Source organism: Rattus norvegicus, chromosome X (assembly GCF_036323735.1).
Source record: "Rattus norvegicus strain BN/NHsdMcwi chromosome X, GRCr8, whole genome shotgun sequence".
NCBI classification, from domain to species: Eukaryota; Metazoa; Chordata; class Mammalia; order Rodentia; family Muridae; genus Rattus; species Rattus norvegicus.
The window spans coordinates 142,337,602-142,362,094 of record NC_086039.1 but is presented as its reverse complement, the minus strand read 5'-3'; the positions used below and the strand labels follow the sequence as shown (position 1 = coordinate 142,362,094).

General features: G+C 37.9%; 1 protein-coding gene and 1 non-coding gene across 8 annotated transcripts in view; both read left to right on the top strand.

Moving 5' to 3' along the window:
* Fgf13 (fibroblast growth factor 13) overlaps positions 1-24,493 on the top strand; it is a 526,201-nt gene that overhangs the window by 476,487 nt on the left and 25,221 nt on the right. The window lies entirely within an intron of this gene.
* Positions 7,600-7,676, top strand: Mir504 (microRNA 504). Its single transcript, NR_032743.1, has one exon. It is a non-coding gene; the product is annotated as a microRNA 504 (primary transcript).

The following is a 24,493-nucleotide window of genomic DNA, read 5'->3' as shown; positions in this document are numbered from 1 at the left end:
AGAAGAGAGATGTCTTGTGGGTGCTTTAGTTCCCAGTTGTATTTGGTTGAGTTTACTTCCTTATTTACTATAGACTGTAGACTGAAAGCTCTTCACAATAAATGAGCTGAAAATATCATTATGAAAATAAAAGTACCACACTTACTCACGTTCATGTTTTGTAGTATAAATCTGGGATAATTTTAGAGCTCAGATGGAGGGGAGAATTGGCTATGAAGTCCCCCCTTTAGCCAAGAAGCTATTGGCAAATTGCTCACTGTTGGGAAACGGAGAGTCAAGTTAGTTTTTTCTAAGAGTATAACCCCTGGTAAACGGAAATGGAAGGCCACTTATCTGAGAATATTTGGACAGCACAAATTGGCCTTGATGAGAAAACACACACAAGTACGCATGCACATGTGTACACACACACACACACACACACACACACAGACACTCATACATATGGCGGGAAGAGAACAAGCATCCAGGAAGGTTGGGGAAAGGGAGTGCATATAATCAAAAAGTATGAAATGCTCAAAGAATTAATAAAATATAACAATTAAAAGTATATGATGCTATCAAAATATAAAAAAAATTAGAGGGTTGTAATCTCTTCTTTCTCTTTTCTCATGGACCTAAGATCTTTGTAAATGGTATTTGACAAGTATCTGCAAGGAATAGAGAATGCACTAAACCTACCAACAGATTACTTATCTGCATTAAGAGAGAATTCATTTGGAATGCTACTTCTTTTCCTGAATTATTATTGCATATTTCATCACTATTCCACTGTTCTATTTTATGCATGAATGCAACAGCCATTATACAGTACAGTATGAAAAGCTCACTGTAAAAAAGATGAACACAACTTGAACATAATTTTAAATATTGATCATATTCCTACTTACTTGAATTTATGATGGGCTGATTTATGAGAAAGAGTTCATAATCTTAGGAATGCTTTATAAAGAAATGATGACAGTTCCCACAAAGCTAATCTATTTTTGAATTCAGAAAATGCTGCCATGCACATTTTACGTGTACATGGATAGTTTCATTTTTTATAAATTGGAAGATTGGAGACCTAACTAAGTATCCATAATAGAAATTTCAGTGTGGCTTCCAAGCATTCTAATGTCATCCATTTAAAAGCCAACAACAACAACAACAAAAATACTTCTGTGCCCTGAATGACTCCGTGAACTTAGCCTATACTTACTTTAGTAACAACCCAGTCTTTCTTAGGGTTCTAGGCTAACATAGTATAGACTTCTTAGTAGAACTATGTAGCTGAGGATTTAATGTATCATAAAAATTTTCACCTAGGAAGTGTTTTTCAGCTTTCCTTTCCTTATGTCTTCTTCTGCTGTCTAGTGTTTTGTCAAATCCTGTGCTTCTATAATCAGTCATTTTCATGCTAATTGAAAATGTTTCTACTGCTTCTGAATCATTATTTTTCTTCTGGAGCAAACACCTTAATTAGAAGTATCGGTACCTTTTAACAAATATCATCTCTCTCCTGTATAATATGTGAGAAACCTGGATTGCTGTAAATGAAGGTGAGAGGGCACAATAGCAAGAGTTGTAGGTGGCACTCAGGGCTCATCTCTAGGCTCCTATTTTCTGACATAATGTAAAATATTCATAATGGTTATCATCATAGGGATGGATTATAAGCCATTCTTCTCTTTACATCTCTATTAGTTCCATGTCCTCACTGTTCTCCTATATCTTAGGTGGTCCATAACTCAGAATGTCACTCTTTTATGCACCATTGATTCCATCTCTCACCATCATGAATCAATACCCAGTCCTATTTAAATCCACATCTCTGACAACTCTGGATTAGACTGGTACTACTTGAAAATAATACACTATGGTAACTGTTTTGTTCCAAATTCATTACTATTGGTGACCATCTAAAAAGCAATGAAGAAACTAGTTATGTAGTTGAGAGATTTATGCATGTTCCTGTTGATGTAAAAATATAAAAAATAAAAGAAAGTAAGGTTGTCTTTTATCCCCCACTTGGTTCAGCACCTCAGTGCCCCAAGGTATCTGCTAGATATCTTGGCAGAAACACATCCCAACTCCATGGTTGCCCAGTGTCTCCTGCCACCGCACACTTTCCTACACGGAAACCGTCACATAAAAGAACACACAACACAATAATCTTTGACCCAATTGATAAGATATAATTGCCCACTTAAACATACAAAGCCCGGTACCATCCATCCCTTAAGAACATTAATAATAACCTGTCAATACACAGAGCAGAATCTTAACATCAACCTCCATTGTCCTGCCATGGCTTCTCTCCTTTCTCCCCTGTCTCCCCCTTTCCATTCCAGTCTCTTCCTCTTCCTTCAAACTTCTCTCCCGCCCATCCTTCCTTCTCCTCTAATGACAGACCTCTTTTTATCCTGTACCTGTCCCTCACCTGTATTTTACAAATTCAATGGGGAGAAGCTTCTGGTGAAGTCACTTGATTCCTGAGTACCTACTAGGCAGCTGTCCTTGAGACAGCGGAATTAGCATCAAAATACAGATAACTCCAGGGCAACCCACAACATGTTCCTTTCTGGAAAGAACCATAGAACAGTGCCCGCCACTGACTAAGACCTCAGGCTTTCCCTCTTCCTCTTCTCTAATTCCTCATTCTTCATTCTCCTTTTCTGTTGTTATTATTATGCTAATTTCTCTAGATAAAGTACTGTTTATTTCATGCTTGGTTCTCCTGGAGTACTGAGCATTTCCTTGCTTTCCTCAGGCAGCAACCTGACAATTGTAGAGTTCACAGAGGTGTGATTTAAGGAGGGGCTGGAGACATTGCCTGTTGGTTCATTATGGAAGGAACCACATAAAGTAGAATCAACTACATGAGAGAGTGGTTGCCAGAAGACCTGGGTAACCTGAGCCACAACAAAATTCCTTTATATTCTCATCTCCATAGATACTTATATCTGTGTTCGTATGGGCTGTCTTGTTTTGCATTTAAGGTCAATTTCCCTCTTCCTACTGAAGGCCAACCTTTACATTGCTGCCCAGGATTCAACTGCATTGTATCCATTCAGAATTGTGTCAGATTGTCTCTGTCTCTCTCATCAAATTTACTTCTCTACCATGCCATATCCATTATTAATTCTTCCTATTTGCAAGAAAAAAACTCCTGATTTATTGCATATTTAACCATCTTGTAGTCTATTTATGTAGGAAAGTCTTTCAGGGAATTATAGACCCGTTTTTTTATACCTGCTCTCACTCCACTCTCTTCTATTCAGGCTTCCATACCCATCTTTGGCAGTTGCTGTTTTGAAGGTCACACATTATCTCCACTTTTCTAGTATCTAGTTACTCATTCAAGCTCTCATAGATTAGCTGGCACTCCTCTACTTCTCCTACTGAAATCACTCTTCTTACTTGGCTTACAGGACACCACATTCTCCTGTTTCCTCCTCCTACCTCACAGGCTGATTCAATGGTGAATCCAGGACATGGTTCTTGGGCATTTTTACATTGCTGCATTTGAACTCCAAATACTCTCATGCTTTCAAATATCAGTGGCCCCAGCCTGATAGGCATTTTGTGTAATATACAATCATATTTCCAGCTTCTTCCCTAACATCTCCATTTGGATATTTTTAAAAAAAAGTGTTCCTCAGTTAATAGATATAAAGGAAAACAGTTTATAGCCCATCCATAAATAGTCTATATCTATAGATTTCTCTATACCAATAAATGAAAACCCTGTCCTTGCATCAAGAGATCTTGGTTTTCCTTTAAATATACACATTCCAGAATCAAATTCTCATCACATCCACTTCCTGCCATTTTCGTCTATCCTTGCACTCATGTATGTTTGTAATAGCCTTCTAATTAGACTCCCTACTTCCATCCTTACACCTCTCCACTCTATTCTCCATGTACTCGTCCCTTTCAAATGAATATTCAACTCTTATAACTCCTATCTTCAGATTGCTCTTAATAGATTTCTCTTTCCCTTAGTAAGTACCATACTCCAACCATGGCCATTTCTGTGACCACATCCTCCTAAAGCTTATCAGCTCCCATTTCCTCCATGCTCTGCTTATATTGGCAGACCTTATAATCCCAATCCACAGTATATTTGCTTGAAATAGGGTCTCCTGTCCTGTAAGGCTCAATACCCCGGTGTAAGGGAATGCCAGGACGGGGAGGCTGGAATAGGTAGGTGGGTGGGGGAACATCCTCATAGAAGCAAGGGGAAGGTGGATGAGATACAGGATTTCCAGAGGGGAAACTGGGAAATGGGATAACATTTGAAATGTAAATAAATAAAATATCCAAATAAAAAAATAAAAGATCCCCTTACCTATCTTTTAATTTGATGTGCAAGCCATTTCACCATTTCTTCTTTAGCCTAATTCTGTTGTACCCCTGTATATAAAGGAATCACTAAAGGAGTTTCTCCCTATACTATTTTTAAACAATTGTAAATCTTAAAAGTAGTGAAATTGAATAAATGAGATTTTACTCTCTACTTTATACCCAGGAACTTAAAAGTATACTCAGAGGCAATGAAAGGGCTCATTAACAGAGGGGGATGAGAGAGAGGGGGAGGGAGGGAGAGAGAGAGAGAGAGAGAGAGAGAGAGAGAGAGAGAGAGAGAGAGAGAGAGAGAGAGAGATTGAGAGAGAGAGAGAGATATTGAGATTTAAGTGAATGATCAACTCTCTTGAACATTTTCACCTAAATATACCAATCTTATCTTCCTGACATTTCTGTTAGATTTGATGCTGACAATAAAAACTTGAGAATAAGCTATAATTTCTGCATCCATGCATATTCAGACCTGAAAATGAAAGAAGAATATGACAAGTTTGCATGTAGAACTTCCCACCCACACATTTCTTTCCTTTCTGATTCTGACACTTCAGCCTTTGAAACAGTTCCCATGAGCAATACTGAGATTCAGACTATTTAGATCTAAAGGAAAAACACAAGATCTTCTGCTTATATCTAGCACCTGGAAACCTCTTTGAAAAAGTGCCGAAATGTAAATCACACTGTTAAAATTTTTCTGCATACAGGAGAAATCCTAAAGTATTTTAGGGAGAAGGAGAGGAATTTAGAGATAATAAGGACAGTGAGGAAGGAAGCTCAAATTCACATTGCTAAAGAGGCCTGTTTCCACTGTGTGCTTACCAACTTAACAGGCAGATTGTACACCATTTTCATGCAAAATGTTTTGTACTTTATTCTTAGCCTTTGGAAGTGGACAGGCAATCTAGGGAAGGAAATTCTGTTGAATAAGAAACATGTGTGGACTGGGCCGATAGCTTAGTCACTAAAGTACTTGCATTGTAAGCATGAAGACCTCAGGGTTGATCCCCAGAAACTACTTTTAAGAGGTCAGGAATGAGTCAGGGGCAGGTGCACTTAAAAATCTTAGTACTGAGAAAGCAGAGACAAGTGGGTCCCTGGAGTTGGTTGGAGAGCCGACCTAGCCTACTTGGTAAGTCCCAGGCTAGTGAGAGACCCCAAGACACAAGGTGGACAGGTCCTCAGGAACACCAGTAGTTGTCCTTTGCATGTGTGTGTACACTTATACGCACACAATATAAATACATAAAAGAAAGATGTGGTGTGGTGGTAGTCCATGAGTGTAACCATAATATTCAGAAGCCACGCGGATGTAAGAGGATTAAAGTTCAATATCATTAGGGACTACATAACAAGGTCAAGTACAGCCTGAGCTATTGGAGACCCTATTTCAAGCAAATATACTGTGGATTGGGATTATAAGGTCATCCTTCACAAGGTGGAGGCATATGTATTACCACAAGTTTGATGCCAGCTTGGGATACACAGCCTAGGTTACAGAGTGGAAAAGTTGAAATCGTGTCAAAAAGCAGAGAAAAAAAGGGAGATAAGGAGGGAGAGACAGAGACATAAATGGAGGGAAGAGGAGGAGATTGGAGAGGAGTTGGATTGGGCAGGCAGACCACAAAAATAACAGGTTAGGCAAAGAGTTTAGCAATGGTGTTAAATAGACTAGATCTCTGTCCCCCCTTTTTTGTATCATATTCAATCATCCTAAGCCCACAGGCATGCACTCCCTTTCTAGATATCCAAATGTCTCTACAATACCTGTTAAGATTTTCCACCCCTTATCGATGAATTATCAGTATTGTGAGAGCCTACTTATTGTCCACTACTCTCTTCTAATGAAAAAGCCCAACATTTTTTTTAGAGACAGTTCTTCTGTATTCCCACTATTTCTACCTCTCCTCAATGTTCTGTGGAGGTAGATATAGTATCCTTTTTACTGAATGTTCAAGGGTAATTGTATGCTGATCCTCTCAGGACTCTATCCCAAAAGATGTCACCTGGGATACTGTCTCCCACCTCCAATTGTTTACTTGTCCCTTTCCCTTTGACAGACACACCAATGGTACTTCCGCTTCCTTCACTTTTCATCTATTTCTTAATTGTTCAATTTTTTTTCATATCCTTATGAAAATCCTCACATTCCCCTTGCTAAGATCTTCCATGATTGCCAGTGAGAATCCACAGTTCCTTTCAGGACTTAGCTTCTTTTTCTTCTGCAGCACTGGACTCCGTTGGTCACCTTTGTTCAGTGAAACCAAGGCTTTTCTTAATTTTCCTGATGCTACTTTCTCTCTTCTCTGTACAACTAGTTTTCTTTTTGCTTACTTATCTTTCTCTACTTCCTTAACCATTTGATGTTTTCTCCTCCTCAGTTTCCCATTTCAGTATTTGTCTGGTTATTTTTTTCCTGTGTCCTCTCATCATTAGTAAATTTGTTCCTGTGGCTTTAACTACTGCCCATATAAAGGCAACTTCCTTTCTGAAAGTCAGATCTGTATATACTACAGTCTACTGCACATTTGTCTATCAGAATTAAAATAGTCACTAGTAAAGCCATTGTTTTTATGTCTTCAATAGAACACAGTAACCTTCCAGTTTACCCTATGGCAATAATCCTGATGTCCTGGGGCTTAGAAAGTGCTAGTATCATTAATAAATGATGCATACTGTTTACTTTCAAAATGCCTGGAGTAGTTAATGGGGATCCACTAGATTCTATGAGTTTGAAACCTGGCTGAAATGCTTATAAAGTTTATGATTTGTGGGAAAGAAGTTGATCTTTCTGTCTTTTAGTTTCCCTACATATAAGATGAAGACAATAATAGAACGTAACTTATTGGATTGTTAAGAGTATCCACGGAGCTAATACCAAAACAGCATTTTGTAGTGTTATAGAAATTAGTTAGTAAATGTTTGGTATTACTGTTAACTGTTTGAGTCCCTAGGATAACATGCTGATCTCAGGCCAACATGTAGCGGTGTATATAATTCTGAGACAACCATGGGAAACACACCTTGTAAATACTTCTATTTTATTTCAAGGCTGAATTAACTACATTTCTGTAAAGTCTAAGTGTAGTTATTTACAGAGGCGAAGTGATCCACATTGCCACAGTGTACCCCCATCTGGCAGAACTCATGACGGAAACAAACAACTTGAAAAGAAAAGATCAAAAGTGTCATCAATTTCTCACACAAAATCACGACTGAAGAGAGAAAATCTGGAATGGAATGTTGGAACTGCTGCTGTTGGGAGACCCTGGTCTGCACTCTGTCTGGAAACTTACAGAAGGGAGAGCAGGGCAGGGTTTCCCATACAGAGGCACAGGCAACCACCGCATGGCAAAAAAGGTTGATGAGAACTGAATTTCAAAGTCGGAATCTACACCAGAAATCCAATGCTTCATGAAAATTTATGTGATCTTTTCTGAAAAGGAAACTTATCATTGATAATTCTCTCTAGTTAGTGAAATTTCTGTGTTGTTGATGTTGAACATAGATTGTTTCAAACATGCCTCCTGTTTTCTTTCTGTCATAGCTACACACACACACACACACACACACACACACACACACAGACAAACACACACTCACTCTCATATACACGAACAAGCAAAAAAATCTCACACATACACAAATGTGCACTTGCTCTCACACATGTGAAAACACACTCCTATATTATATAGCATGCATAGTTTTATATATGTATATGTATATATTATGTATATTTGTGATTACCATATGTATACAAATGTTTGAAAGCTGCTGTCTTCAAATTATATTACCTCATGTTATAAAATATTCTTTTAAATTATTATTTTAATGACTGAATAGTTGAAGTTTATGTTGGTTTCCATTTATTTCATTTGGTTTTGTAAAAAAAGAAATCTTCATGTCAAAATGTGAATGATAATCCCATCTAGAATAAGCACTTTAATCGTCAAGAAAACTATTAGGAAACTGAATAGCTAATAATCCTCTTTTTCTTTCAAGTTATGTATGCTTCTGAACCTGTCCATATATAATAATAACACATATCCAAGACTGTAAGATTTGTAGTATTTCTCCATTGATTTCCACATTTGATTTCTTGTGAGCGTAAAGAGTAGAGGGGATATCACCGCATCCTTACCAGCACATACATTTGTTTTTTATTATTATTATTATTTTTTTATTAACTTGAGTATTTCTTATATACATTTCAAGTGTTATTCCCTTTCCCGGTTTCCGGGCAAACATCCCCCTCCCCCTCCCTTTCCTTATGGGTGTTCCCCTCCCAACCCTCCCCCCATTGCCGCCCTCCCCCCATAGTCTAGTTCACTGGGGGTTCAGTCTTAGCAGGACCCAGGGCTTCCCCTTCCACTGGTGCTCTTACTAGGATATTCATTGCTACCTATGGGGTCAGAGTCCAGGGTCAGTCCATGTATAGTCTTTAGGTAGTGGCTTAGTCCCTGGAAGCTCTGGTTGCTTGACATTGTTGTACTTTTGGGGTCTCGAGCCCCTTCAAGCTCTTCCAGTTCTTTCTCTGATTCCTTCAACGGGGGACCTATTCTCAGTTCAGTGGTTTGCTGCTGGCATTCGCCTCTGTATTTGCTGTATTCTGGCTGTGTCTCTCAGGAGCGATCTACATCCGGTTCCTGTAGGCCTGCACTTCTTTGCTTTGTCCATCTTCTCTAATTGGGTGGCTGTATATGTATGGGTCATATGTGGGGCAGGCTCTGAATGGATGTTCCTTCAGTCTCTGTTTTAATCTTTGCCTCTCCCTTCCCTGCCAAGGGTATTCTTTTTCCTCATTTAAAGAAGGAGTGAAGCATTCACATTTTGATCATCCGTCTTGAGTTTCGTTTGTTCTAGGGATCTAGGGTAATTCAAGCATTTGGGCTAATAGCCACTTATCAATGAGTGCATACCATGTATGTCTTTCTGTGAATGGGTTAGCTCACTCAGGATAATATTTTCCAGTTCCAACCATTTGCCTACGAATTTCATAAACTCCTTGTTTTTGATAGCTGAGTAATATTCCATTGTGTAGATGTACCACATTTTCTGTATCCATTCCTCTGTTGAAGGGCATCTGGGTTCTTTCCAGTTTCTGGCTATTATAAATAAGGCTGTGATGAACATAGTGGAGCACGTGTCTCTTTTGTATGTTGAGGAATCTTTTGGGTATATGCCCAAGAGAGGTATAGCTGGATCCTCAGGCTGTTCAATGTCCAATTTTCTGAGGAACCTCCAGACTGATTTCCAGAATGGTTTTACCAGTCTGCAATCCCACCAACAATGGAGGAGTGTTCCTCTTTCTCCACATCCTCGCCAGCATCTGCTGTCACCTGAGTTTTTGACCTTAGCCATTCTCACTGGTGTGAGGTGAAATCTCAGGGTTGTTTTGATTTGCATTTCCCTTATGACTAAAGATGTTGAACATTTCTTTAGGTGTTTCTCAGCCATTCGGCATTCCTCAGCTGTGAATTCTTTGTTTAGTCTGAACCCCATTTTTTAATAGGGTTATTTGTTTCCCTGCGGTCTAACTTCTTGAGTTCTTTGTATATTTTGGATATAAGGCCTCTATCTGTTGTAGGATTGGTAAAGATCTTTTCCCAATCTGTTGGTTGCCGTTTTGTCCTAACCACAGTGTCCTTTGCCTTACAGAAGCTTTGCAGTTTTATGAGATCCCATTTGTCGATTCTTGATCTTAGAGCGTAAGCCATTGGTGTTTTGTTCAGGAAATTTTTTCCAGTGCCCATGTGTTCCAGATGCTTCCCTAGTTTTTCTTCTATTAGTTTGAGTGTGTATGGTTTGATGTGGAGGTCCTTGATCCACTTGGACTTAAGCTTTGTACAGGGTGATAAGGATGGATCGATCTGCATTCTTCTACATGTTGCCCTCCAGTTGAACCAGCACCATTTGCTGAAAATGCTATCTTTTTTCCATTGGATGGTTTTGGCTCCTTTGTCAAAAATCAAGTGACCATAGGTGTGTGGGTTCATTTCTGGGTCTTCAATTCTATTCCATTGGTCTATCTGTCTGTCTCTGTACCAATACCATGCAGTTTTTATCACTATTGCTCTGTAATACTGCTTGAGTTCAGGGATAGTGATTCCCCCTGAAGTCCTTTTATTGTTGAGGATAGCTTTAGCTATCCTGGGTTTTTTGTTATTCCAGATGAATTTGCAAATTGTTCTGTCTAACTCTTTGAAGAATTGGATTGGTATTTTGATGGGGATTGCATTGAATCTGTAGATTGCTTTTGGTAAAATGGCCATTTTTACTATATTAATCCTGCCAATCCATGAGCATGGGAGATCTTTCCATCTTCTGAGGTCTTCTTCAATTTCTTTCCTCAGTGTCTTGAAGTTCTTATTGTACAGATCTTTTACTTGCTTGGTTAAAGTCACACCGAGGTACTTTATATTATTTGGGTCTATTATGAAGGGTGTCGTTTCCCTAATTTCTTTCTCGGCTTGTTTCTCTTTTGTGTAGAGGAAGGCTACTGATTTATTTGAGTTAATTTTATACCCAGCCACTTTGCTGAAGTTGTTTATCAGCTTTAGTAGTTCTCTGGTGGAACTTTTGGGATCACTTAAATATACTATCATGTCATCTGCAAATAGTGATATTTTGACCTCTTCTTTTCCGATCTGTATCCCCTTGATCTCCTTTTGTTGTCTGATTGCTCTGGCTAGAACTTCAAGAACTATATTGAATAAGTAGGGAGAGAGTGGGCAGCCTTGTCTAGTCCCGGATTTTAGTGGAATTGCTTCAAGTTTCTCTCCATTTAGTTTAATGTTAGCAACTGGTTTGCTGTATATGGCTTTTACTATGTTTAGGTATGGGCCTTGAATTCCTATTCTTTCCAGGACTTTTATCATGAAGTGGTGTTGAATTTTGTCAAATGCTTTCTCAGCATCTAATGAAATAATCATGTGGTTCTGTTCTTTCAGTTTGTTTATATAATGGATCTCGTTGATGGTTATCCGTATATTAAACCATCCCTGCATGCCTGGGATGAAGCCTACTTGATCATGGTGGATGATTGTTTTGATGTGCTCTTGAATTCGGTTTGCCAGAATTTTATTGAGTATTTTTGCGTCGATATTCATAAGGGAAATTGGTCTGAAGTTCTCTTTCTTTGTTGTGTCTTTGTGTGGTTTAGGTATAAGAGTAATTGTGGCTTCGTAGAAGGAATTCGGTAGTGATCCATCTGTTTCAATTTTGTGGAATAGTTTGGATAATATTGGTATGAGGTCTTCTATGAAGGTTTGATAGAATTCTGCACTAAACCCGTCTGGACCTGGGCTCTTTTTGGTTGGGAGACCTTTAATGACTGCTTCTATTTCCTTAGGAGTTATGGGGTTGTTTAACTGGTTTATCTGTTCCTGATTTAACTTCGATACCTGGTATCTGTCTAGGAAATTGTCCATTTCCTGCAGATTTTCAAGTTTTGTGGAATATAGGTTTTTATAGTAAGATCTGATGATTTTTTGAATTTCCTCTGAATCTGTAGTTATGTCTCCCTTTTCATTTCATATTTTGTTAATTTGGACGCACTCTCTGTGTCCTCTCGTTAGTCTGGCTAAGGGTTTATCTATCTTGTTGATTTTCTCAAAGAACCAGCTTTTGGTTCTGTTGATTCTTTCTATGGTCCTTTTTGTTTCTACTTGGTTGATTTCAGCTCTGAGTTTGATTATTTCCTGCCTTCTACTCCTCCTGGGTGTATTTGCTTCTTTTTGTTCTAGAGCTTTTAGGTGTGCTGTCAAGCTGGTGACCTATGCTCTTTCCTGTTTCTTTCTGCAGGCACTCAGCGCTATGAGTTTTCCTCTTAGCACAGCTTTCATTGTGTCCCATAAGTTTGGGTATGTTGTACCTTCATTTTCATTAAATTCTAAAAAGTTTTTAATTTCTTTCTTTATTTCTTCCTTGACCAGGTTATCATTGAGTAGAGCATTGTTCAATTTCCACGTGTATGTGGGCATTCTTCCCTTATTGTTATTGAAGACCAGTTTTAGGCCGTGGTGGTCTGATAGCACGCATGGGATTATTTCTATCTTTCTGTACCTGTTGAGGCCCGTTTTTTGACCAATTATATGGTCAATTTTGGAGAAAGTACCATGAGGAGGTGAGAAGAAGGTATATCCTTTTGCTTTAGGATAGAATGTTCTATAAATATCCGTTAAGTCCATTTGGCTCATGACTTCTCTTAGTCTGTTGACATCACTGTTTAATTTCTGTTTTCATGATCTGTCCATTGATGAGAGTGGGGTGTTGAAATCTCCCACTATTATTGTGTGAGGTGCAATGTGTGTTTTGAGCTTTAGTAAGGTTTCTTTTACGTATGTAGGTGCCCTTGTATTTGGGGCATAGATATTTAGGATTGAGAGTTCACCTTGGTGGATTTTTCCTTTGATGAATATGAAGTGTCCTTCCTTATCTTTTTTGATGACTTTTAGTTGAAAATTGAATTTATTTGATATTAGAATGGCTACTCCAGCTTGCTTCTTCCAACCATTTGCTTGGAAAGTTGTTTTCCAGCCTTTCACTCTGAGGTAGTGTCTGTCTTTGTCTCTGAGGTGTGTTTCCTGTAGGCAGCAGAATGCAGGGTCCTCGTTGCGTATCCAGTTTGTTAATCTATGTCTTTTTATTGGGGAGTTGAGGCCATTGATATTGAGAGATATTAAGGAATAGTGATTATTGCTTCCCGTTATATTCATATTTGGATGTAAGGTTATGTTTGTGTGCTTTCATTCTCTTTGTTTTGTTGCCAAGACGATTAGTTTCTTGCTTCTTCTAGGGTATAGCTTGCCTCCTTATGTTGGGCTTTACCATTTATTATCCTTTGTAGTGCTGGATTTGTAGAAAGATATTGTGTAAATTTGGTTTTGTCATGGAATATCTTGGTTTCTCCATCAATGTTAATTGAGAGTTTTGCTGGATACAGTAACCTGGGCTGGCATTTGTGTTCTCTTAGGGTCTGTATGACATCAGTCCAGGATCTTCTGGCCTTCATAGTTTCTGGCGAGAAGTCTGGTGTGATTCTGATAGGTCTGCCTTTATATGTTACTTGACCTTTTTCCCTTACTGCTTTTAATATTCTTTCTTTATTTTGTGCGTTTGGTGTTTTGACAATTATGTGACGGGAGGTGTTTCTTTTCTGGTCCAATCTATTTGGAGTTCTGTAGGCTTCTTGTATGTCTATGGGTATCTCTTTTTTTAGGTTAAGGAAGTTTTCTTCTATGATTTTGTTGAAGATATTTACTGGTCCTTTGAGCTGGGAGTCTTCACTCTCTTCTATACCTATTATCCTTAGGTTTGATCTTCTCATTGAGTCCTGGATTTCCTGTATGTTTTGGACCAGTAGCTTTTCTGCTTTACATTATCTTTGACAGTTGAGTCAATGATTTCTATGGAATCTTCTGCTCCTGAGATTCTCTCTTCCATCTCTTGTATTCTGTTGGTGAAGCTTGTATCTACAGCTCCTTGTCTCTTCTTTTGGTTTTCTATATCCAGGGTTGTTTCCCTGTGTTCTTTCTTGATTGCTTCTATTTCCATTTTTAATTCCTTCAACTGTTTGATTGTGTTTTCCTGGAATTCTTTCAGGGATTTTTGTGTCTCCTCTCTATGGGCTTCTGCTTGTTTATTCATGTTTTCCTGGAATTCTTTCAGGCATTTTTGCGATTCCTCTCTGTAGGCTTCTACTTGTTCTCTAAGGGAGTTCTTCACGTCTTTCTTGAAGTCCTCCAGCATCATGATCAAAAATGATTTTGAAACTAGATCTTGCTTTTCTGGTGTGTTTGGATATTCCATGTTTGTTTTGGTGGGAGAATTGGGCTCTGATGATGCCATGTAGTCTTGGTTTCTGTTGTTTTTGTTCCTGCGCTTGCCTCTCGCCATCAGATTATCTCTAGTGTTACTTTGTTCTGCTATTTCTGACAGTGGCTAGACTGTCCTATAAGCCTGTGTGTCAGGAGTGCTGTAGACCTGTTTTCCTCTCTTTCAGTCAGTTATGGGGACAGAGTGTTCTGCTTTCGGGTGTGTAGTTTTTCCTCTCTACAGGTCTTCAGCTGTTCCTGTGGGCCTGTGTCTTGAGTTCACCAGGCAGCTTTCTTGCAGCAGAAAAGTTGGTCTTACCTGTGGTCCCGAGGCTCAAGTTCGCTTGTGGGGTGCTGCCCACGGGCTCTCTGCAGCGGCAGCAACCAGGAAGACCCAGCACATACATTTGTATTCAGAGACAGATTTCCTCGAGGACATAAGAGACTCAGTTGGAAGAGGAAAGTTTAGAATGTGTAATTTGATAGTGTTTGGACGCCAAGCCATCTTCTTTTCAGTGTATCCCCCCGCATTCCACCTTCTCTTTATTTTAGTGTGTCTTTCTAAAAACCCTTGGTCAAGTATTTTCTTACTACATGTTTTTCAGATATACCATGTTATACAATATCTTTATGATGTCTAACAAAAATACATCCTCTTCTTTCAGGAATTCAAATGTGATAGCCACTAATTCTAAGGTGAAATGTTCTTAAATTTTGGATCCTTATTAATTAGGGTTATATGATAACATAGCACCCCAAGCTTTTCTCAAGAAGGCAATCCATCATTTTGTTGACTAGTTCTGAGAGAGTGTAGACTGCTGCCATGCTCAAATCATAAGAGCCAGTCCATTATTGGCCTAGCTTTCTTTGCATTCCCTCCCTCCGTCCCTCCTCCCTCCCTCCATCTCTTTCTTCCTCCCTTCCTGTCAGTTTGTCTGTCTGTCTTTCTTTCCACAGTTCTTGGTCCTTCTGCCACTATTTCTTTTAATAGGAGGTATTTTTTTCTTGGACTTATGTGGGAAACCTCCTGACATTTCCTAAGTGCCAAGTGTTCTATAACTGGCCATCTGTGGATACTTTTCTTTCTTCAAATTATTTTTTAACCCCCCCCCACACTAATATTTGAAGATCAATGATCTACTGGTCTCTTTAAAACTTTCTGTTCTTTAGCTGAATGTTATTGCTTTCTTTTCTCAGCAATTCCTCTTAAACTCATGTAAATAAGATTATTGCATTGAAACAAGTGATGTATCTTTAGGAAACGTGCAGCTATGGAATTATATAAATAACATTTCAGGCCTTACAAATAATTTGAAATATCTTTGAGCTTTTGAGAGTCCTAGCCACAAAAGAAAATAGTTAAGGTAGGCTTTAACATTGCTGTTTTCAATGACCTTTTGTCTCATTCTCTACAGAGGACTTCATGTCATCGCAGCCTTTATACTTCTGTGCTTTAATCCCACAGATTGTTTTTTCTCGTTGCTACTTCCTGGGGATTGTACCCCATGAGAGACTGTACTATTGAGTCAAAATGGGCTTTTGAGCAGCCATACCCTTTTATTTATTCATCAATAATTCTATTGAAGTAGATACTGTAGTCTTGTGGTGGTGCTAAGTAAGAACTTAACTAAACTAGTAGATAATCAAATGAGACAGGAGAGTACCTCAAGAGTAAGGTAAATCACACAAAATGTGCTGTGTTCCCTTATACAGTTCCTCTACTGTGATTCTGGAATGTTGTTGCATGAGAACTTGAAAACGCAAACTATATCAGCAAAACTTGGCTTTAGAAATTGGATTTGTACTTTGTCTATGTGACCCAAAGTAATCTTTTTCATTTTAATTAAAGAGTGTCTGTTAATGAAATTGTCTACTCCACATGCCCATGTTTTTATTATATGCTCTCTTATTGGAGAGTGAGAGTCACTAAGGATGACTCATTTGGTATTCAATTTATTGCCATTCTTAAATTCTTAAAACTTCGGTGCATATCTGTATGCAAAGTTTGTATTTAGATATGGCCATTTTAGTTTTTGACGAGGCCATAATGTTAGGATTTGGCTGATTTGCAGATTTTTCTTTCCTAGAAATTTACTAGATATATTTTTATGCTATGTATATAAATAAACCAAATAATGTTAACTGCTATATGGATTTTTGTGGAGCCATTGAACTTGCGATTGATTAGAAAAAATTAATTGGTAGAAAAATGTGATTTATACCTATAGAAACATTTTAGTTCCAACCTGGCTTAGCCTTACCATATTTCTAAATTTCTCTTCCCTGGCTGAGGAAATCAGAAAGCATTTGATCATCTTAATATTTACCTAACAAAATATAATTTGGAAGATTGACTCCTGCCCTGAACACTATGTTACACAATGCAAATCTAGAGAAATCCAGTTGAGGCAATTTATACTCCTGAATAGCTTATGCTGATGTTTTCCTCTCCATTAGCCTAGAATCTAGCCTTTGGGGATGGAAAGGGACTCATCTTATCTAAACTGCTACTTCTTACAAAGCACAGGTATTTTACAAACCCTGAATAAGGCTTTGGACCATATAATAAAAACAGAAATACCAAAGTGTATAGCCCTCTAGAGCGCAGGTACATTCCATCGCTTACGTTGCCTGAATGCTGGTGGAGAGCACCTAGCAGCTACCCAGTTGGCATCAAAGTCTCTAAAGAACAGTTGATGCCTCTTTGGACCAGAGAGAATGGAAGCTTGCCGAAATCCATTCCCTCCTTCTTAATGATTATCCATTAGCACACTGAAATTTTTATTGCAGAAGAGATTAGAAACAATTAGCAATGGGATGACTGAAGAGGCTCTCACTGCTTTTAGTGTTTATAAGCATCTTTTGAACAGACTCAGAATGCCCCCCTTGCCAAGTCAGATGTACCACCTCAGTCAATTCTCATGTTGCTCCTCTCTTACAGAGACACACTTCTTTCAAACAAAAGGGATTTTCTGCATAACGATTCACTATATATTGCTGATTCTATGTTTAATTTCAGATCCTGTTTAGGAGATGTTGTTTAGTAATCCAATTTTCTCATGCTGCACAGTGTGTATTACAATGATGGCAGAAGCGCTCTGTGAACTCAGCTTTTCACTCAGTAAGAATATGGACCTATATTGATTGCTATGGAAATAGTCGTTCATAGATAACTAGAGGCTTTGGGGTTCTTATTTTACATGCCATTACCGATCATTGTACTTGTGTCTGAAAAGATCTATTTTATAGGAAAAATAATGAAATTACTGGAACAATGGCTATGATTTTGTCAGTGCTCTGGGCAAGTCATTTGGTGCTAGGCCCATAGAATATAGGGGATGCCAACAGGAATCCATGCATTTCAACTTTCCTAATGTGGAATGTTCTTGTTATGTTTCTCATATACACTTGAATAAGGCTTCATGTAAATGAAAATCCCCTCATTTCTTAGATTAAGGTATTTGTTTTTCCTCTGCAGATTCATGCCATTACCTCTAAACAGAAGCAAAGTTTGGTAAACACACAGATTAGAATTTCATTGAGGATGGTGCTTTATTCTTCCCTAGGACTAAGGAGATAAAGGTTGAACTCCACTGGTAAACTTTGCATCACATTTAAATAAATAGTCTCAGTGAGACTTTCTCATGAACATTTTCACAGCTTGATTCTGTTTCTCATTATATCCCAATTATTGAGTCAAATAAAGCAAAAACATCCTAATAGAATGAAACCCATGAAAATGATCAACTTTCTTGGAAAAGGAACAAATTAATGCCAACCTTCAACTATTCCTGTAGATTTTTAACTTGATGTAGGAACACATTCTATCTTCTTTTATAAACAAAGTAATGTAAGAAATATAAATTAAATTACTATTTAAAATTACCCATCAAGATAGCAGACTATAAGCAACAGGAAAAGCTCCAAACAGGTAAACAGCTCCTGGACTTGCAAGTATAATATATAACACATAGTATTATAGCACATAACCCAAAATTATTACATAGAGCCATCAAGATGGCTCAGTAGTTAAAAGAGCTGGCCTCCAGGCCTGACATCCTGATGGTAAGAGGAGAAAACCAATCACTACAAGTTGGCCTCTGGCCTCAACATGGATACCCAGCATATATTTCTACCCTCACAGTAACAAAAACAAAACAAAACAAACAAAACCAGATAAATCTATGTTAAATAAAGATGAAGTGATATGGCATCAATAGCATTGTCAGAGTTCATGTTGAAATACTGTCATTTCCACTGAAACTGCAAAGTTCCAAATGGAAAATTGGGTCCTTCCTTAATTACGGATTTCTTTATCAATGAGTAGAATCACACTTTACAGTCATGTAAGAGACACAAAACGTACCATTACTCTGTATCTGTGAATGGCAATTAGTGAAGAGTTTCAGGCATTTGAAAGAATGTCATTTGAAGGTTACACAGTTTCATAGTAAACTTGTCCACCTCTTATTTAGTGTTCAACCAAAGAAGAACTGTGATAGTATGTAGCAAGGGACAGCATGAATAGTTATCAGGCAAGTAACCAGTATATATCTTAGCTTATTTAGTGTCATTTATTAGACAAGATTTCCCCAGTAAAGTATTGATAACAGTAGAAAACTTCTGAAGAAAACCAAAACAAACAACAAATAAAAAACCAACCAGTAGTATATGTATCCAAAGGTGCAGAGTCAATATTTCTATTGAATTTGGAAAATGTAGGCCAGTATTTGGGGAATACTTCTGATGTTTTAGAGTTCCTCTTATGTAGTCCAGGCTGTCCTCCAACTTCATATATAGCTGAAGTTGACCCTGATTTTTTGAATATACTTTTCAAAATGCTGAGATCACACCATGCACCAACACAAGCATCCTTTATATTTTATACAGTGACTACTAAACAGAGTATATTCATTACCTTGTAATATTTATAATATATAAATATAACTTATATGCATATAAATTATATGTATATGAATAAAAATATATATTGATATATGTAATATAATAGATTTTAAATAATCTTATTACTGTACAACCCTAGAAAGTCTTATCCAAATTATTGGCCTACTACTTTGCATAGACAAGATAGAAACTATTCAAACAATATATACAAATGGTATAAAATGATTTGAGCCACCATTACTAGTTTGTGGTCAAGGAAAGGCTATAGACTTTCACTTTTAACGGAGTGGATTCCTTTTACAAATGTTGGTGGAAACCAACTTGTTGTGGCTCACTCCCTTCATTCCAATTCTCAGAAGACATAGGTGGGTGGGCCTCTGAATCTAAGGTCAGCCTGGCTCACATAGTGAGTTCCAAGACAGCTGAGGCTGCATAGTGAGACCCTGTCTATAAAATCAATCAAGTTGTAAATAGGATTACTTTTTAGCTCTGGTGACCAGTTTAAGGTTAATAACTCATGTAGCACCTTGATTGAGATGTAAATATTCAATGCCTTCACCAAATTAATAAAAAGCACATGATTGATGAAAACAATAATAGTGGTTCTGTCTATAATGGCCACATTTCACCATTTTAAAACTTTCTTTACAAACATGTTTGGCTCATTTCTTTGGAAGGTATTAATGAAATGATGAATATATGTCATTCAAAGTTTCAAGGTGTTACTCACACTTCATTTTTCAGAGGATTAGAGCCATAAGAAGACCAATGTTCAAGATTATATAAGGTTGCTAGGAAATGCAAGCCTGTATTTCCCCATCAGCTTGAGTTAAGATCCTATATTTTGACTTGTATCACTTGTATCATTGGGGTGTGATGTGGGTGGTTTTCTTTCAACTTAAAGTATCTGTCAGAATATGTGAGAGATGAGGGTTTACTCACACTTTAAAAAATAACTTCTTTAACCACAAATTTGAGAAATAAGTCAAGCTGTGATCATGTAACCTTATAAAATAATACTCATCATGATTTAATTGTAAATGAGGAAGGTCAATATCATTATTTCATTACATAAGCTAGAAAACCCAATGTTCAACACATTATGTCAGATGAATAATGTTTGATTAATTAGTGACAGATCCAAAGGCCCGTCTTAGAACTCCTGAATCTAACAGACTCCAGACAACTGAATGCTCAGTTTGAGACACACTGAGAAGTTATTTTCTGCACTGCCATAGGAATGATTACTCTTTTTTATTCATAAATTGAATTCATATTTGTCATAATTATAACTTTCTAGTTATCTGCCCTAAACTAAGTAAATCTAATAGGTTTAATTTTAAAAGGTTTAATTAGAATAATTGGATTAACTCTTCACTTGAATTTTAAGTATTCATACTAAAGGAACTGAGGTTTGAAGGATTAGTTTTTTACATGGGCCATGCAACCTGCTAATAACTGTTGTAGTGAATGTCTCTGCTCCTAATTGCTCACCGTGTTTGCTCACACCTTCCTTTAAAGGAACCTTGTTTGTTTTGACAGGATCACATTTTTGCTCCTTCAGAAAATTACTTGAAAATTACTTGAGTGCAGAAGACTTATTTTTCCTTCTACCCTAGCAAAATACATGTCTCCCACCTGAGCACAAATATTGTCCTGGTGAAATCTAACTGTCTTGCTAATTGCCTTTGTTTCCTTACATTTTTTTCTATTAGAAACGGGAGCCTATATTTCATGATTTCTCATTTCATGACTGAGCCTCAAGGAAAGAGAGAAAATTTACACTAGAGTAATTAAGAAAGATGCAGAGTTATCAAAGAGGTGCTTTAATGTGATGATTCTGATTGTGATTTCTACTATCTGTGAAATAATCAGATACAGGGCTGTTGTACTTTTTTCTACAAGGCACAATTCTGGGAAATAAACTGAATTTCTATTTCTGTATGGGCTACCACAGACACCTCCTTATAAAGCAAATGCAAAAGAAGATATTGGCTCTTTGGAGGAAAGAGGCGAGTGTCTGTCTCTAACTTCTCCTACTGATATGAAGTTATTGTTGCTGGTTTTAGTGAGCTAAAGGAACATGGGATGATTGATGTTACTTCAGTAGTAGATGTCATCACACTTGTCCAATCTCTTAGTGTTTTGTTTATCCATGATACATGAGACCCCAGATGATAAAATTTTAAAGAATTCTACTAAATGTTTTCATTTGTTTCTCAGAATCTGGCATTATAATACTTTGCCTAGAGGCAACTTGTAGGTACATGACAGCTAATTAGCTCTATTCTTGTTAAAATTGATTCCCTATAATTCTTAAAGAAAAAAGGCTTCATTCAAGAAGAACAGTGTGAGAATTGAACACAGAGTACACAGGACTAAGCCATGGAGGCCTTGCAGTCTTTTTCTAAAAACTCCAGTGGGATTATTAAGAGAAAGAGAGAGAGAGAGAGAGAGAGAGAGAGAGAGAGAGAGAGAGAGAGAGAGAGAGAGAGAGGTTATTACATTCATTCCTCATTCCATTTGAGGACATTAGACCTGAGCAATGTATGTAGCTGGCAGTTGGTTTTTTTACTTCCCTCATTAAGGTGCTTCATAGTGCTCTGACATCAACCTGCTACCTGCCCTGGCCACCATGCAGGGCCACCGCTGGATCCCTCTTGCTCAACATAATACCCCAACATTTTATTGATGAAGTATTTGTTTAGTGAATGAAAGAAGTATTCTAGTGTCACAGTGAATGAATGACTCCCACAAAGAGGTTCCCAAAGGCAATGTACTTTCTCCAGTTAAGAAATTATTGAGGTTGGAGAGAGAAGGCTCAACTAACTGTTAAAGAATACTGACTAGCTGTTCTTCCAGAATATGCAAATTTAATTTCCTGAACTTACTTGGTAGCACATATTTGTATTGTAACCTCAGTCCCTGAGAATCTGACGTTCTCTTCTGGCTTCCATATATGTCAGGCAGATACACAATAAACAAAAATCCATGCAGACAAACACTGATACATCTAAAAAGAAAAGAAAAGAAAGACTTTTAATTATCAAAGAAATAATTTCATCATCATTATGCAACATTATTTCTACTAATTGGTTAAAATATGCTTAGGGAAGCAGCCTCTAAAAAGTACCTTGCTTCTCAGCCATCTAATACCCACAGGTATCAAACTCGGTATTACCTCCATAGCATATCTTGTTAAAATTAGTCTCCTGAGACTACAGTTAGAGATAGCTGTGAATGCTGGGAACTGAACCTCCTGGTTTCTTGACAGGAGCAGCAACTGCTCTTAACTGCTGAGGCATCCCTCCAGGTCCACCCTTCAGCATACCTTAAGCTCTGTGTCTTCAGTTTTCCCATGTGTTATTGTCTCATCAATACAGTGAGCCTCAGCCTCTCATGTTTCCCAGGGTCCATTAGTAACGATGTAAGTAGACAAGGCTTGCTCCTTTTTAATCTCCATTCCTTCTACCGCTTTCTAGAGGGCTTTATGTAGCTTACCATCTATCTGTTCATCCAAATATTCATTGATATGACAATCCCCTCGTTGCTTAGTACTTGCCAAACAGTGCCAGTTTTTTCTAGGTCTGTTGTCTACTAGAGAAAACAGATACCAAGCTGCCTATTGTTACAATGTACCTACTCCACAGCCACTTCCTACTAACATAGGAGCACTCTCAAATGAAGACTATCAGATGCAACTTTCTATTGTAGAGTAACCTGCTTGAGACAGTATTTAAAGTGAAGTCCTCCAGAAAACAATAAGAAACCCCTAGATAATAGGGTAAACATACATAAAGAGGTATACTGAAATGAAACAGTTTTTGGAGACCTAAATCTTCTCAGGAGACTAGCAGGGGAGGGGCATTTCTCGAGGCATCTCCTGACAATTTCTTAGTCAGATGTTAAAAAGAAAGTCTGTAAATTCTTTTTTATTTATTTATTTATTTATTTTTTAATTAACTTGAGTAGGGACTAAGCCACTACCTAAAGACTAAACATGGACTGACCCTGGACTCTGACCTCATAGGTAGCAATGAATATCCTAGTAAGAGCACCAGTGGAAGGGGAAGCCCTGGGTCCTGCTAAGACTGAACCCCCAGTGAACGTGATTGTTGGGGGGAGGGCGGCAGTGGGGGGAGGATGGGGAGGGGAACACCCATAAAGAAGGGGAGGGGGGAGGGATTAGGGGGATGTTTGCCCGGAATTCTTAAAGCCAGAGGAACTTACCCTGTTCCCAGAGGATGGCTGATTAAGGATATAGAGAAAAACAGATTGTATCCTCCTCACAAGGTTCACACAATTTTAATGCCCACTACCATCACCCCACTTTGAGAACCCTAGAAGTTTATATTTGCCCTGAAGTGGACTTGATGCTACAGGCAACTGTCACTACTGCCATGGCTTATGCGCGGGGTGAAATGATCCTGTTTGCAGCATTCACTGTGCTGACAGTTTGATTTCGATGTATATATTGCTCCTGTTAATGGGACCAATGGCCTTTTGTACATGTGTAATTCCTGTTTTCCATTATGTACTTCCATTCCAACCTCAAGTAATCACTAAGTCATGGTAAGAGTGTAAATAAGTACAACCATTGTAGTAAACGGTGTGCATGTTCTTTATTAACTGTATTTTTGCTACTGTTATGAATTGTAATGTAACTATCTAATATGCAGAATATCTAATCTGTGACACAAAAGGGTTGTGACACATAGGTTGAGAACCATTGGTCTCTATATTAACAGAATGTGCAGATGTTATTTTTAGGTATAAAGTGACTGTCTTTATGTGGTAGCCAGCATGGTAAAAATACTGCCCCCTGTTCCTATACATGTAAGCATTTAATTAAGAAAACCAAGTTTGCTGGACATGGTGTGATTCAGGCCTTTAATTCCAGCACATGGGAGAAAGAGGCAGACAGATTCTGTAAGTTTCAGGCCAGCCTTGAGTACATAGTGAGTTCCAGAGCTATATAGTGAGACCTGGTCCCCAAGAAAAAAATGAATAAAAAGAGAGGTAAAGAAAAAAATAATAAATTCTTATTGTGAACTCTGTGGCTCTTTATAAATCTTAACATACATTATCTCCCCATCAACTTTCTAGTGAGGACATTTTTCATTATTATTTCCCTGTGAAGGATAAAGGAACTGGGTTCCAAAGTCTGTAGTCCTTGCTCAAACTCGGGTAAATGCTAACTGTCACTCTCCTACTTACTTCTTCTTTCTCCCTACTCACTTCACAACCTGTTCCTGTAATCTAGACATCATGATATAGAACATAAATAAAGAACAGAAGCAGATACACTACAACAGCAGTCTAATTATCACCAAGGCAGACATTCCATGCTTATATACCTTTTGACCTCACCATGGCTTATAAATGAATATAATAACATGTCCTGCCAATTTTGAGACATGTCCTAGTTT